The sequence below is a fragment of the Nerophis ophidion genome, linkage group LG06, assembly GCF_033978795.1.
Source record: "Nerophis ophidion isolate RoL-2023_Sa linkage group LG06, RoL_Noph_v1.0, whole genome shotgun sequence".
In the NCBI taxonomy this organism is placed as follows: Eukaryota; Metazoa; Chordata; class Actinopteri; order Syngnathiformes; family Syngnathidae; genus Nerophis; species Nerophis ophidion.
In genome coordinates, this window is record NC_084616.1 from 12506394 (window position 1) to 12521512 (window position 15119).

Below are 15119 nucleotides of genomic sequence, written 5' to 3' on the forward strand. Positions count from 1 at the left end.
TACAATGTAGGAAATATAATAGAGAAAAAGAAATACTGGAAAATAAGTTAGCAAAAGAAAATATTAGGTTAGAAGTGGGAGATATATTAGGATTGCATTCAGAAAACATAGGATATAAAGCAATATACACATATTTAAAAAACACTGGGTTAAGTAAAAGAATATAGAGTAGGGATCCACCTCGGTCCACACTCCATTACAGTAGGTGGCGGTAATGCACACCAGAAGGTTGCTTGCCAACCGCCATAAAAATAAAAGAAGAAGAAGAAGAAAAAGAATGAGTTTTAACATTTTTGTCGTTTGAAAAAAAAAACCCAGGCTGTTTTCAAAGAGATAATGCGGACCAAAACACACATTTTGACAAACTGCCTGCGGGAACTTGTGACGTCACAGCTCGCTAATGTTGGCCCGAGTTCCTAGTTCTTGTCTGAAAAGAACTGAACGCCTTGCGGTGCCGATCGATTGAAGTGATCGATCAGGAGCATCGTGTGTGCGCACGTCAAAGGTCAGTAATCAGGTTGAAGTGTTTTGAGTATTTCGTCACTTTAGTGAAGCTCATCCTCATTAGCATTCAGCTAACCGTTCATTAGCATGAGGCTAGTCCTCGTTAGCGTGGAGAAAATGTCACGTCGAAGTTGTCTTTGGTGTCTTTAATCAACGAACGAAACATTTCTCAGCCTGCCGAGAAAAGAAAAAAACATCAAACTGAAGTCTTAGGACGGAAAATAAAAAGTCCTATTTTTTCTTAAGCTCATTTTTTGATGACGTCATACAAACATTAGATGTAATTTCAATTTATTGTACTGCGTTGCTATATTTAAATATATATATATGTAACGGGTATAAGAAATACTTATTTGAGTGAAATTCCTGCTATAATATATATATATATATATATATATTGTTTTGTTATGCAATGAGAGGTCCAATTGCGCTATCTGCTGGTAGCAAAAAGTTTATAAATATGACCGCAAACCGGAAGTTGTTAGCAGACTTCCCGGACTTTGCTAAAGGTAAGCCACGGTCTGAAATGCTCTGCAAAGTTTTATAAATGACTGTAAAGCTAACTTGAGATTTATTGTAAAATACACAGTTATTTAACAGCAGTTGGAATGCTGTATTGGGGGAATTCTCGTTTTCAATTGGTTGTTGCTCACGTCAAACGTATTACTAGGCCGACCATATTCTGAAATACCAAAAAGAGGACACTTATATTCGTGCCAAGGCCGGGACGAGGTGAACATTTGCTAATGATACTCGAACTTGCTTTATAAATAATATATTTATTTAAATAAAGCATGTTTTCTCCTCTTGTTGACAGCGTTGTTGGCGCTAGGTATTTTCAAAATGGCGTCTCTTCCCGCCATGTCATAAAAATGGGGTCCCACAGTAAATTTTTGGGGTCCCACATTTTTGTAGGCGTTTTGAAAACAAATGATAAACGTATACATTATCTTGTTATAGCTCACATTTTATATTGTGTTTTGGGAAAAAAGGTTGTCATAAACGTTACTTAAAGGCCTACTAAAAGCCACTACTACCGACTACGCAGTCTGATAGTTTATATATCAATGATGAAATATTAACATTGCAACACATGCCAATACGGCCTTTTTAGTTTACTAAATTGCAATTTTAAATATCCCGCGGGGTATCTTGTTGAAAACGTCGCGGAATGATGACACTTATGTTTGTGACGTTATTGGTTGGAGCGAACATTTCAGCCTAGCACCACACACGGCTAAAAGTCGTCTCTTTTCATCGCATAATTACACAGTAATTTGGACATCTATGTTGCTGAATCTTTTGCAATTTGTTCAATTAATGGAGACTATAAAGAAGAATGCTGTTGGTGGAAAGCGGTGGATTGCAGCTGCCTTTAGCAACCAAAACACAGCCGGTGTTTCTTTGTTGTTAAGCTTTAATTTGGAACAAAGCGGTCAAGCAAACATGTTTTTCTACCACATGTCAACCAGCAAGTTTTTTGGATGAAAAAATTGTGATATTAAGTCTGCTCTTACCGGCCCCACAAGGCCCCTGCCCTGCAACGCAATAAATAAAGAAATTGAAAAAACTAGCAGCAGCTATAAAGTTTAGATCCAAGAAGGAAAGAAGAAAGTGAATGAATGTTTACAACTGAATACATTAAAGGCCTACTGAAACCCACTACTACCCACCACACAGTCTGATAGTTTATATATCAATGATGAAATGTTGTGATATTAAGTCGGCTCTTACCGGCCCCACAAGGCCCCTGCCCTGCAACACAATAAATAAAAAAATAGAAAAAACTAGCAGCAGCTGTAAAGTTTAGATCCACGAAGGAAAGAAGAAAGTGAATGAATGGCCCCCCGGCCCAGGGGCCATTTGCGGCCCGCAGGTGATTTTCTAACGGCCCCATGGCACATTTTAAAATCACAATTGAAAAATTTTTATAACATAAAAAGTGGTATAAAAGAGCAAACGGGTGAAATGTAACAAGAAAATGTTGCAATGTTGACTCTAATAACACAAAGCTGCCATGCAAGCTGTTTCTTTTTTTAAAAATAATAATGAATCAAAATCAATGTCATTATGAATTATTGACCTATACAAGGCCCCAATTACATCACGTCAGTACAGATAAGAACACATTTTTATTTTGCATTAGCTGGTGGTAGTGCAGGATAAAAGAGCAATAAGGTGCAGATATAAATAAATACTACAGATAAATAAATTGCACTTTTGCATATGCATCCAGGTGTATGGATGTATGTTGTATTGTTGTTACATTCCAGCGAGTTAATCCATTTTTGGGGGGAATTGAGGGGATTATTTTAATGCGTTCAAGAGTCTTACGGCCTGAGGGAAGAAGCTGTTACAGAACTTCTGCTACGGAGGCTGCGGAACCTCTTTCTAGAGTCCAGCAAGGAAAACAGTCCTTGGTGGGAAGTGGGAGGAGTCCCTGCAGATTTTCTGAGCCCTGGTCAGGCAGCGGCTTTTTGCGATCTCCAAGATAGGAGGAAGAGAAGTCCCGATGATCTTTTCTGCCGTCCTCACCACTCTCTGCAGAGACTTCAATGTACAGATTAGGGTTTTCTCGATACCAATATTTTGGTACCCAATTTTTTCAAACAAACAATTCAACTATTATTAAAAAATATTTATATTTCATTTAAAATGTTTGTAACTTTTCAAGAAAGAAAAGTTTTCTAAGGAAAATTATAGTATTCCATAAATTTGTCAGCATTGCATTAGTTTGATACGTTATCCAAAAATGTAACAGACTAGATGACAGACTAGCTGCGCAGTTTTTAACTGCCGCAACCTGGATTTGAACCAGGTTTGCTGTAGCCACAATGCAAAGTACTATCAACTATGTGATCACAGGTGTCAACCATTTTTTTCTACAGAAAGTTTACCTCCAACACCTCTGGTTTCAGGTTAAATTGCCAAAGCCTCCCGGGCTTGCCAGGAGTAGAGGCTAGAATTTTCTGATCCATAGTCAGATACATTGTCCCATGTGCCACTTGCAGTCTGAACAACTAGTCGGGAGCACGAGGCTGGACTGTAGCTTCTCTTTCTTATTCCACTTAACAACATGATGTCAAAAAATAAATATTTTCAGATAGCTCACAAACTGACCCACTGCAAGAAACTTGGTTGCTGTGACACGGATTCGAATCGGGGTTCCTGCGGCCACAACGCAGAGTACTAACCACTATACGATCACAGATGTTAATTGTCCTTGCTACAGCTAATTAACCTACATTACTTTGACTCCGGGTTAAAGTACAAAAGTTTGCCGAGGTAGCCAGGAGTCGAATCTAGAATTTTCTGATTAGTAGTTGGACGCATTATCCATTGCGCCAGTAGCCCTTATTCCGGTTCACAACACTGGACAAGGAGATTATTGACTCTGGCAAAAGGGGTTAAACACTGACAATGCAGTGACCATGAAGGAACTCAAACCCACTGAAAAGAAACATGACTGCCCCGTGTGAGGATCGAGCTAATGGAACTAGGGATTTTGAATAATAGGCAAAATTCCGCCCAAAAATCACAGTTCCTCTTTGAACAGTGACAATGAAGGGATTCCAACCCGCTAAAACAAAAAACACATGCCCCGTGTGAGGATTGAACTCACGACCTTCAGATTATGAGACTGACACGCTACCTACTGCGCTAACGAGGCTATGGAAGTCATACTTAGCTCACTAATTGAGACGTCACCACTATACGATGTCTTAAAAATTGCAATTTGAACAACACATCGGGAGCACGAGGCTAGACTGTAGCTTTTCATTGTTATTCCGCTTAACAACATAATGTCAAAAAAGAAATATTTTTAGATAACACACTAAAAGACACACTGCAAGAAATGTGGTTGCTGTGACCCAGATTCGAACCGTAGTTCCAGCGGCCACAACGCAGAGTACTAACCACTATACGATCACAGCTGTTGATCACTCTTGCTATAGCAAATTAACATACGGAACTTTGACTCTGGGTTAAAGTACAAAAACTTGCCGAGTTAGCCAGGAGTCAAACCTAGAATCTTCTGATCCGTAGTCAGACGCGTTATCCATTGCGCCACTAGCCCTCGATTACCCCCTTTCTGGGAAATAACACTGGACCCGTAGACTGTTGACTCTGGCAAAAGGGGTTAAACACTGACAATGCAGTGACCATGAAGGAACTCAAACACACTGAAAAGAAACATGACTGCCCCGTGTGAGGATCGAGCTAATGGCACTAGGGATTTTGAATTATAGACAAAATTCCCCCAAAAAATCACAGTTCCTCTTTGAACAGTGATAATGAAGGGATTTCAACGCGCTAAAAAAAAATCAGATGCCCCGTGTGAGGATTGAACTCACGACCTTCAGATTATGAGACTGACGCGCTACCTACTGCGCTAACGAGGGAATAAGAAACCATCTTAGCTCACTAGTTGATACGTCACCACTATACGATGTCTTAAAAATTGCAATTTGAACAACACATCGGGATCACGAGGCTAGACTGTAGCTTTTCATTGTTATTCCGCTTAACAACATAATGTCCAAAAAGAAATATTTTTAGTTAACACACAAAAGACACACAGCTGTGACCCGGATTCGAACCGGGGTTCCTGCGGCCACAACGCAGAGTACTAACCACTATACGATCACAGCTGTTGAACCATCTTGCTATAGCAAATTAACATACGGAACTCTGACTTTGGTTCAAAGTACAAAAGCTTGCCGACCTAGCCAGGAGTCGACCCTAGAATCTTCTAATCCGTAGTCAGACGGGTTATCCATTGCGCCACTAGCCCTTTTTTAAGTTGATCTGGTGAGTAACACTGGACACGAAGATTATTGACTTAGGCAAAAGGGGTTAAACCAGGGGTGGGCAAACTTTTTTAGTCGCGGGCCACAATGGGTTTTAAAATTTGACAGAGGGGCCAAATGCATTTGGAGGGAGTGTTTGGGCCGGATATACTAAAGCATTAAATGTAGTGTGTGCAAACCTCATAGCACAGTAAGAACACTACAACCCAATTTATTAACTGTCTTTCAAATGTGAAAAGTAGCCCTTATCAGTTAATACATTTGTCTCAAGGAATATGCAAGATATTGCATTTACATACCATTTCGCAGAAACTGTGAGGAGGAAATGTAAACAGATTAAAATAACATACGCACTGTGATTTATTAAGATTGCATCTGTTTTCGCATTGCCGGCAGTAAGTCGAACACATTTCCAGTGAGGGTTGGACTCCGCCAAGGCTGTCCTTTGTCACCGATTCTGTTCATAACTTTTATGGACAGAATTTCTAGGCGCAGTCAAGGCGTTGAGGGGTTCCGGTTTGGTAACCGCAGGATTAGGTCTCTGCTTTTTGCAGATGATGTGGTCCTGATGGCTTCATCTGACCGGGATCTTCAGCTCTCGCTGGATCGGTTCGCAGCCGAGTGTGAAGCGACCGGAATGAGAATCAGCACCTCCAAATCCGAGTCCATGGTTCTCGCCCGGAAAAGGGTGGAGTGCCATCTCCGGGTTGGGGAGGAGACCCTGCCCCAAGTGGAGGAGTTCAAGTACCTAGGAGTCTTGTTCACGAGTGAGGGAAGAGTGGATCGTGAGATCGACAGGTGGATCGGTGCGGCGTCTTCAGTAATGCGGACGTTGTACCGATCCGTTGTGGTAAAGAAGGAGCTGAGCCGGAAGGCAAAGCTCTCAATTTACCGGTCGATCTACGTTCCCATCCTCACCTATGGTCATGAGCTTTGGGTCATGACCGAAAGGATAAGATCACGGGTACAAGCGGCCGAAATGAGTTTCCTCCGCCGTGTGGCGGGTCTCTCCCTTAGAGATAGGGTGAGAAGCTCTGCCATCCGGGAGGAACTCAAAGTAAAGCCGCTGCTCCTCCACATCGAGAGGAGCCAGATGAGGTGATTCGGGCATCTGGTCAGGATGCCACCCGAACGCCTCCCTAGGGAGGTGTTTAGGGCACGTCCAACCGGTAGGAGGCCACGGGGAAGACCCAGGACACGTTGGGAAGACTATGTCTCCCGGCTGGCCTGGGAACACCTCGGGATCCCCCGGGAAGAGCTAGATGAAGTGGCTGGGGAGAGGGAAGTCTGGGTTTCCCTGCTTAGGCTGTTGCCCCCGCGACCCGACCTCGGATAAGCGGAAGATGATGGATGGATGGATGGATTCAATCGAAGGTGCAAAGTTAAAGAAATCAACATTTATTGAAAAATGGAATCACTTTCAACATTCAAAACATATTATTACACAACGAAATACTCAAGCTCAATAATATCTACTTGTGTTAAACTCCGCAAAATCATGGATGGATTGTCCTGACCGCGCGCTCTACAAACTCGCCACGGACGCCCTCGCCTTCACGCGCAAACAGTACACCTGTATCGTTGCCAAGCACACAGACATAGGCTGTATTAAATATCCTACCTGCAGCTGAAAATGTAAATTTAAATTAAGAGCGATGTGCGGCGTGTTAATTAAGCTACTGTACCGCTGCTGTGCGTAAATGCGCATTGCTCTTAATTAAAAGACGCACTTTTAAACTTTTTATATGCATTGTTTCATAACACAGCAGAAAAACTCACCATTTCAGTGGGAACAGTGTTGTTGGTCTCCCTTTTTTGCCAGTGCATCAAAGTCTGGAGTTAGTTTTCTTGTGGCAATTCTCAGGACAGATCTGAGGTGTTGGTCAGTTAACTTGGATCGCGTGGCGCAGTGGGAGAGTGGCCGTGCGCAACCCGAGGGTCACTGGTTCAAATCCCACATAGAACCAACCTCGTCACGTCCGTTGTGTCCTGATTAAGACACTTCACCCTTGCTCCTGATGGGTGCTGGTTGGCGCCTTGCATGGCAGCTCCCTCCATCAGTGTGTGTGTGAATGGGTAAATGTGGAAGTAGTGTCAAAGCGCTTTGAGTACCTTGAGGGTAGAAAAGCGCTATACAAGTACAACCCATTTATTTTATCTGTGATGGGCTTTGTTGAGTTTCATGATGCTAAACGTCGGCTCACAAACGTAGGTCGAGCCAAACAACACCAGCATCTTCTGTGCCGTCCTCCGGAGGTTTGGAAACGCGGTCTCGCTAAGTGAAGCGTAAAAGTCATTCAGTTTAAGAGACTCGAACTTCTCCATTGAGACGGAGTCAGACTGAAGATCGATCAGTTCCAATTGCAGCTCCTGCGGTGCTGATTCGGGGTCTTGTGACAGGGGACAGGACACCAGTTGAAGTGACTTGTCAATTTTTTCAAAATCACAAAACCGACGGCAAAATTCTCTGTGCAGATCGTCTAGTGATTTGCAGTATTTCTTCGCATTTCGGGCGGCCTCTTTCTGCACGGCTAATGTGGGGAAATGTGCGAAAGATTTGTTTGACATTTGCCTGGAGAATAAAACCAGCTTGGATTTGAAGGCTCTCACATTTGTGTACATGTCGTGCGCAAACTGATCTTTCCCCTGTAGCTCCAAGTTCAGCTCATTCATGTGTGAAAATATGTCCACAGCAAACGCAAAGTCACAAAGCCAGTTTGTGTCGCTCAGCTCGGGGAATTCTTCGGATTTCCCTATTAAATTAAAAAATGAGCGAATCTCGTCTTTGAGCTCCCAGACCCGTTGAAACACTTTCCCCAAACTTAACCAGCGGACGCGAGAGTGGTAGAGTAGGTCCTGGTGATCCGCATTAGTTTCTTCCAGGAACGTAATGAACTGACGATGATTAAGTCCCCTTGCTCGTATGAAGTTAAAAAGTTTTACAACTGGATCCACGACGTGATTAAGCTGCAATACAGACTTACATAGAGACTCCTGATGAACAATGCAGTGAAGTAAAATAACATCCTGGTCAGGGTTTTCTTCTTTCACTTTATCCTGGATTCTTTTCAGCAGCCCGATGTTTTTTCCAGTTAAATTTGGCGATCCATCCGTGGTGACATTGGCAGGGTTACTCCAAGGTAGCTTCATTCTCTCGATGACAGCAGACACCTGTTCATGTAAGTCCTCTCCTCGCGTTTTCCCTTTCAGTGATTCCATGCTCAAAAGCTCCTCCGTTATCTCAAAACTGTCGTTAATCCCTCAAATAAAAATTAGGAGCTGAGCAGTGTCTTTTATGTCGTTACTTTCATCCAGTGCTAGTGAATATAACTTAAAGGACTCCGCCTTTTTGTTTAACTCGCTGACTATATCTTCGTCAATCAGTTCCACACGGCGAGTGACTGTCCTGCGTGCTAAACTGATTTTTTCAAACTTGGCTTTGCTCTCCGGACACAAGAGACCTGCTGTCTCTACCATGCACTCTTTCAAAAACTCGCCTTCGGAAAAAGGCTTGCTAGCCTTTGCTAATTTGAATGCCAGCAAATAACTTGCCTTGGTACTTGACTCTTGAATTGCAGTTTGTCGGTGAAAAAAGTTCTGTTGACTCTGTAAATTAGCTGCCAACCTCTGAGCAGTAGCCGCCCGTTCTTGTGTTGACTGCTTGCTAGCATAGTTTGCATGCTTCGTGGCAAAGTGACGGCTGATATTGTACTCTTTGAAAACCGCAACAGCTTCTTGGCATATCAGACATACAGCCGTTGATCGGACTTCAGTGAAGAAGTATTTTGTTGTCCACTCCTTATTAAACACTCGGCATTCGCTGTCCACTTTCCTTCTCTTTGGTCCGCTCATTTTTACAGAAGGGCTTAATGGTGACGTAAAACGAAGTGAAAATTAAAGTGAAAAAAAGAGAAATACGCGCCACTCCAACAACGGTCAATGTGTTTTGAGTGCGCCATCTATTGGGGAAACGCGGGCATTGCAGGGAAAGGGGAAAAAAAGGAGGTTTTTGCTATAATTTGGACAAGTTCGGCGGGCCGGATTAAAAAGCCTAACGGGCCGTATGTGGCCCGCGGGCCGTAGTTTGCCCATGTCTGGGTTGAACACTGACAATGCAGTAACCATGAAATAACTCAAACACACTGAAAAGAAACATGACTGCCCCGTGTGAGGATCGAGCTAATGGCACTAGGGATTTTGAATAATAGACAAAATTCTGCCCAAAAATCACAGTTCCTCTTTGAACAGTGACAATGAAGGGATTTCAACCCGCTAAAACAAAAAACACATGCCTCATGTGAGGATTGAACTCACGACCTTCAGATTATGAGACTGAAGCGCTACCTACTGCGCTAACGAATCCATGACAGTAAGTTTAGCTCACCAGTTGTGACGTCACCACTATACGATGTCTTAAAAATTGCAATTTGAACAACACATCGGGAGCACGAGGCTGGACTGTAGCTTTTCATTTTTATTCCACTTAACCTAATGTCAAAAAATAAATATTTTTAGTTAACACACAAAAAGACACACTGCAAGAAATTTGGTTGCTGTACCCGGATTCAAACCAGGGTTCCTGCGGCCACAACGCAGAGTACTAACCACTATACGATCACAGTTGTTGAACACTCTTGCTATAGCAAATTAACATACAGAACTTTGACTCTGGGTTAAAGTACACAAATTCAACAAGGTAGGCAGGAGTTGAACCTAAAATCTTCTGATTCGCAGTCAGACGCGTTATCCATTGCGCCACTAGCCCTTGATCTACCCCTCTCTGCAAAATAACACTGGACCCGTAGATTGTTGACTCTGGCAAAAGGGGTTCAACACTGACAATGCAGTGACCATGAAGGAACTCAAACTCACTGAAAAGAAACATGACTGCCCCGTGTGAGGATCGAGCTAATGGCACTAGGGATTTTGAATAATAGGCAAAATTCCGCCCAAAAATCACATTTCCTTTTGAACAGTGACAATGAAGGGATTCCAACCCGCTAAAACAAAACACACATGCCCCTTGTGAGGATTGAACTCACGACCTTCGGATTATGAGACTGTCGCGATACCTACTGCGCTAACGAGGCTATGAGACTCAAGCTTAGCTCACTAGTTGAGACGTCACGACTTTACGATGTCTTAAAAATTGCAATTTGAACAACACATCGGGGGGCTTCACGGTGGCAGAGGGGTTAGATTAGATTAGATTAGATAGTACTTTATTTATTCCGTCAGGAGAGTTCCTTCAGGAAAATTTAAATTTTCAGCACAATCCCATTCAAGATTAGACAAACATTACAGGGAGACAGAACAGGATCGCTGACGGGTCTGCCGGCTTCCAGCGCCCCTTACAAAAAAGATGAGATACAGGTAAACAAGGGGGCGGGGGGGAATGGGAGAAAAAAATAGAAGTTTAAAATAAAATAAAAAAGTCAGTCTTAGCCTGGGCCCTCAAGAGGGGGTGCAGACTGAGGCCAAGGGAAAAAAACAACAACTCATAGCCATAGAACACATCCCTCTTACATGTGTGTAAGAGGGAAACATCAAACATCAAAGAACACAAAGGACAGACATTAAAGACATTAAAGCAGCAGATACAACCAGACACTCATACAGCTATGAATAAAAAGTAAAAGAAACATATCCACTGTGGTGGCCTCTGCGGTGTTCCACGCCATCGTCCGCTGGGGTGGAGGGAGCATGGCCAGAGACAGGAGGGTTAGTGCGTCTGCCTCACAATACGAAGGTCCTGCAGTCCTGGGTTCAAATTCAGGTTCGGAATCTTTCTGTGTGGAGTTTGCATGTTCTCCCCGTGAATGCGTGGGTTCCCTCCGGGTACTCCGGCCTCCTCCCACTTCCAAAGACATGCACCTGGGGATAGGTTGATTGGAAACACTTAAATGGCCCTAGTGTGTGAATGTGAGTGTGAATGTTGTCTGTCTATCTGTGTTGGCCCTGCGATGAGGTGGCGACTTGTCCAGGGTGTACCCCGCCTTCCGCCCGATTGTAGCTGAGATAGGCGCCAGCGCCCACCGCGACTCCGAAAGGGAATAAGCGGTAGAAAAAATGGATGGATGGATGGACAACACATCGGGAGCACGAGGCTAGACTGTAGCTTTTCATTGTTATTCCACTTAACCTAATGTCAAAAAAGAAATATTTTTAGTTAACACACAAAAAGACACACTGCAGGTAATTTGATTAATGTGACCCGGATTTCCTGCGGCCACAACGCAGAGTACTAACCACTATACGATCACAGCTGTAGATCACTCTTGCTATAGCAAATTAACATACGAAACCTTGTCTTTGGTTTAGAGTACAAAAGCTTAGCGAGCTAGCCAGGAGTCAAACCTAGAATCTTCTGATCCGTATCAGACGCATTATCCATTGCACCACTAGCCCTTGTTTAAGTTGACCTGGTGAGTAACACTGGACACGAAGATTATTGACTCTGGCAAAAGGGGTTAAACACTGACAATGCAGTGACCATGAAGGAAATCAAACTCACTGAAAAGAAACATGACTGCCCCGTGTGAGGATCGAGCTAATGGCACTAGGGATTTTGAATAATAGACAAGATTCCCCCCCAAAAAATCACAATTCCCCTTTGAACAGTGACAATGAAGGGATTTCAACCCGCTAAAACAAAAAAACACATGCCCCATGTGAGGATTGAACTCACGACCTTCAGATTATGAGACTGACGCGCTACCTACTGCGCTAACGAGGCTATGAAAACAGATGTAGCTCACCAGTTGTTACGTCACCACTATACGATGTCTTAAAAATTGCAATTTGAACAACACATCAGGAGCACGAGGCTGGACTGTAGCTTTTCATTGTTATTCCGCTTAACAACATAATGTCAAAAAATAAATATTTTTAGTCAACACACTACAAGTAATTTGATTGCTGTGACCCGGATTCGAACCAGGGTTTCTGCGGCCACAACGCAGAGTACTAACCACTATACGATCACAGCTGTTGAAAAAGTTCTCAACAGGCACACAATTGAACATGTTCATTTTTTTGTTTTTTCAGGTCAAAAAGAAAAGAAAAAGGTAAATGATTTCCTTTCCACAAGAATTAATTTGGTCTGTCTATAAGTTTTTACCTTCATTCGTGTGTGTGTGTGTGTGTGTGTGTGTGTGTGTGTGTGTGTGCGTGTGTGTGTGTGTGTGTGTGTGTGTGTGTGTGTGTGTGTGTGTGTGTGTGTGTGTGTGTGTGCGTGTGTGTGTGTGTGTGTGTGTGTTCTGGCAATGCTTACTTAATGGGGACATCGCTCCGTTTACACAGTCACATTTAGTAGACCTCTGACGGTATGGGGACAAAAAAAATCAGGTTCCCTAAAGGAAAAACTTTTTAAAAGATTGGCTTTAACATTTAAGTGGTGACACTTTTTTTTGTTATGCCTCCACAAGCTGTAGAAAGATGTGGTCCCCACAAGTCCTGATCAACAACTTGGTCCCCATTCCTAATGATAACCAGTGTGTGTGTGTGCACAGGTGGACATCAGTGAGGTGCGAGTGCAAAACCCGCTCATAGAAAACAAATCTGAGAATGAGGCGCCAGGCGTGGAAGTGGTCCCACCAGGACGCCCGTTGGTGGTGACGCAGCCCTCGTCGGAGGACGCCACCACGGGCGTTCCCGAGGAGAACAAGGACGATCCGAGCGATCGACTCCTCACGGTAAACGGCAACTACGTGATGCAGGAGAACGGGAAAGCCGAAGTCCTCTCCTGCCAGGAGTCCCAAAACGGGACTTTGATGAGCAAAATGTCTTTGTCGCCATGACAACCACGTCATTTATGACCCTGACGCCGATTATTGAAGGCAATTTTTGTCATCTGAGTTAAGTTAAAGTACCCATGATTGTCACACACACACCAGGTGTGGCAAATTCACCCTTGGTCACCCCCTCCCTGGGAGGTGAGGGGAGCAGTGAGCAGCAGCGGTGGCCGCGCCCGGGAATGGTTTTTGGTGATTTAACCCCCAATTCCAACCCTTGATGCTGAGTGTCAAGCAGGGAGGTAACGGGTCCCATTTTTATAGTCTTTGGTTGATGTGAGAAAGTGATGGCTAATGCTAATGCTAAAGCTAACTTGCTTGGTTTACTCGTCCTCACCAACAAGGTACATGTACACTATTCTATTCTACTTGTAAAAAGTCAGTTTTGTTTGCTAAAATACTTGACTAGGTGTTATGTATTGAAACTGTTTTGATTAGAACATGTTTGGCTTGAAGGAAAATGTACACACTTAGAAGGTTATTATATACAGTCGTGGTCAAAAGTTTACATACACTTCCAGTTTCCAGTCATTTCTACACCTCTTATTTTGTTGTGACGGAGTGATTGGAGCACATACTTGTTGGTCACAAAAAAACATTAATGAAGTTTGGTTCTTTTATGAACTTATTATGGGTCGACTGAAAATGTGCTGGGTCAAAAGTATACATACAGCAATGTTAATATTTGCTTACATGTCCCTTGGCAAGTTTCACTGCAAAAAGGCGCTTTTGGTAGCAATCCATAAGCTTCTGCTTGAATTTTGGACCACTCGTCTTGACAAAATGTTGTGGAGTTCAGCTAAATGTGTTGGTTTTCTGACATGGACTTGTTTCTTCAGCATTGTCCAGACGTTTAAGTCAGGACTTTGTGAAGGCCATTCTAAAACCTTCATTCTAGCCTGATGTGGACGACTTTCCCTGTCGTCCTCGGGTTCCACTGACCACCCAGGAAGGACATCTCACTTGAGCAGGTTGGACTCTTTTATTTCTCAATAAAGGCAGTCTTTTACGCTGTCGTCGCTCCCGCTGCTCGCTCCTCCGTGTCTCGCTCTCCAGTCCGCTCTTTAGTCTCTCGTGTCTTGCTCTCTCTTGCTTCTTGGTCGCTGTTGCCGTCTCTCCAACTCCTCCTTTGATCCGTCCTCCTTCTCCCCTTTTATACATCATAAGGAGAAATGTTAATTGTTTGCCGGTGCCTGATCCACGCACCTGAATTAGATTGTGGCGGTGTCTCTCTCCGCTCCGCCACATTTTCCGCCTCCTTGCCGCCATCTTGGGCAGGGCTCCAGCGTGCCCCGCCCCGCCGTTGGCCCGTCGTCTCCGCCTCTCCACACCTGATTTAGCCATTCCTTTACCACTTTTAAAGTGTGTTTGGGGTCATTGTCCTGTTGGAACACCCAACTGCGCCCAAAACCCAACCTCCGGGCTTGTCCTGAAGAATTTGGAGGAAATCCTCCTTTCTCATTGTTCCATTTACTCTCTGTAAAGCACCAGTTCCATTGGCAGCAAAACAAGCCCAGAGCATAATGCTTGACGGTAGGCATGGTGTTCCTGGGATTAAAGGCCTCACCTTTTCTCCTCCAAACATATTGCTGGGTATTTTGGCTCAATTTTTGTTTTATCTGACATCACAAGGACAAAGATAAGACCTTCTGGAGGAAAGTTATGTGGTCAAACTTAAACGTGTGGACAATGCTGAGGAAACAAGTCCATGTAAGAAAACCAACACATCTATCTGAACTGCACAGATTTTGTCGAGAGCAGTGGTCAAAAATTCAAGCAGAAGCTTGTGGATGGCTACCAAAAGCGCCTTATTGGAGTGAAACTTGCCAAGGGAAAATTTGTAAGCAAATATTAACATTGCGGTTTGTATACTTTTGACCCAGCAGATTTGCTCACATTTTCAGTACACCCATAATAAACTCATAAAAGAACCAAACTTCATGAATGTGTTTTGTGACCAACAAGTATGTGCTCCAATCACTCGATCACAAAAAAATTGAAATTATTGGAA

At 43.5% G+C, this 15119-nt stretch overlaps 1 long non-coding RNA gene and 6 other non-coding genes across 7 annotated transcripts; 1 reads left to right on the forward strand and 6 right to left on the reverse strand.

Annotated features, from left to right (window-relative positions):
- Window positions 1-371: 371 nt before the first annotated feature.
- LOC133554210 (uncharacterized) lies at window positions 372-14338 on the forward strand. Its single transcript, XR_009807073.1, has 3 exons — window positions 372-505; window positions 12363-12382; window positions 12827-14338. It is a non-coding gene; the product is annotated as an uncharacterized LOC133554210 (long non-coding RNA).
- trnam-cau (transfer RNA methionine (anticodon CAU)) lies at window positions 4102-4174 on the reverse strand. The gene has a single exon. It is a non-coding gene; the product is annotated as a tRNA-Met (tRNA).
- Window positions 4835-4907, reverse strand: trnam-cau (transfer RNA methionine (anticodon CAU)). Its single transcript has one exon. It is a non-coding gene; the product is annotated as a tRNA-Met (tRNA).
- On the reverse strand, window positions 5085-5156 carry trnah-gug (transfer RNA histidin (anticodon GUG)). Its single transcript has one exon. It is a non-coding gene; the product is annotated as a tRNA-His (tRNA).
- On the reverse strand, window positions 9605-9677 carry trnam-cau (transfer RNA methionine (anticodon CAU)). The gene has a single exon. It is a non-coding gene; the product is annotated as a tRNA-Met (tRNA).
- Window positions 11979-12051, reverse strand: trnam-cau (transfer RNA methionine (anticodon CAU)). Its single transcript has one exon. It is a non-coding gene; the product is annotated as a tRNA-Met (tRNA).
- trnah-gug (transfer RNA histidin (anticodon GUG)) lies at window positions 12232-12303 on the reverse strand. Its single transcript has one exon. It is a non-coding gene; the product is annotated as a tRNA-His (tRNA).
- Window positions 14339-15119: the final 781 nt, after the last annotated feature.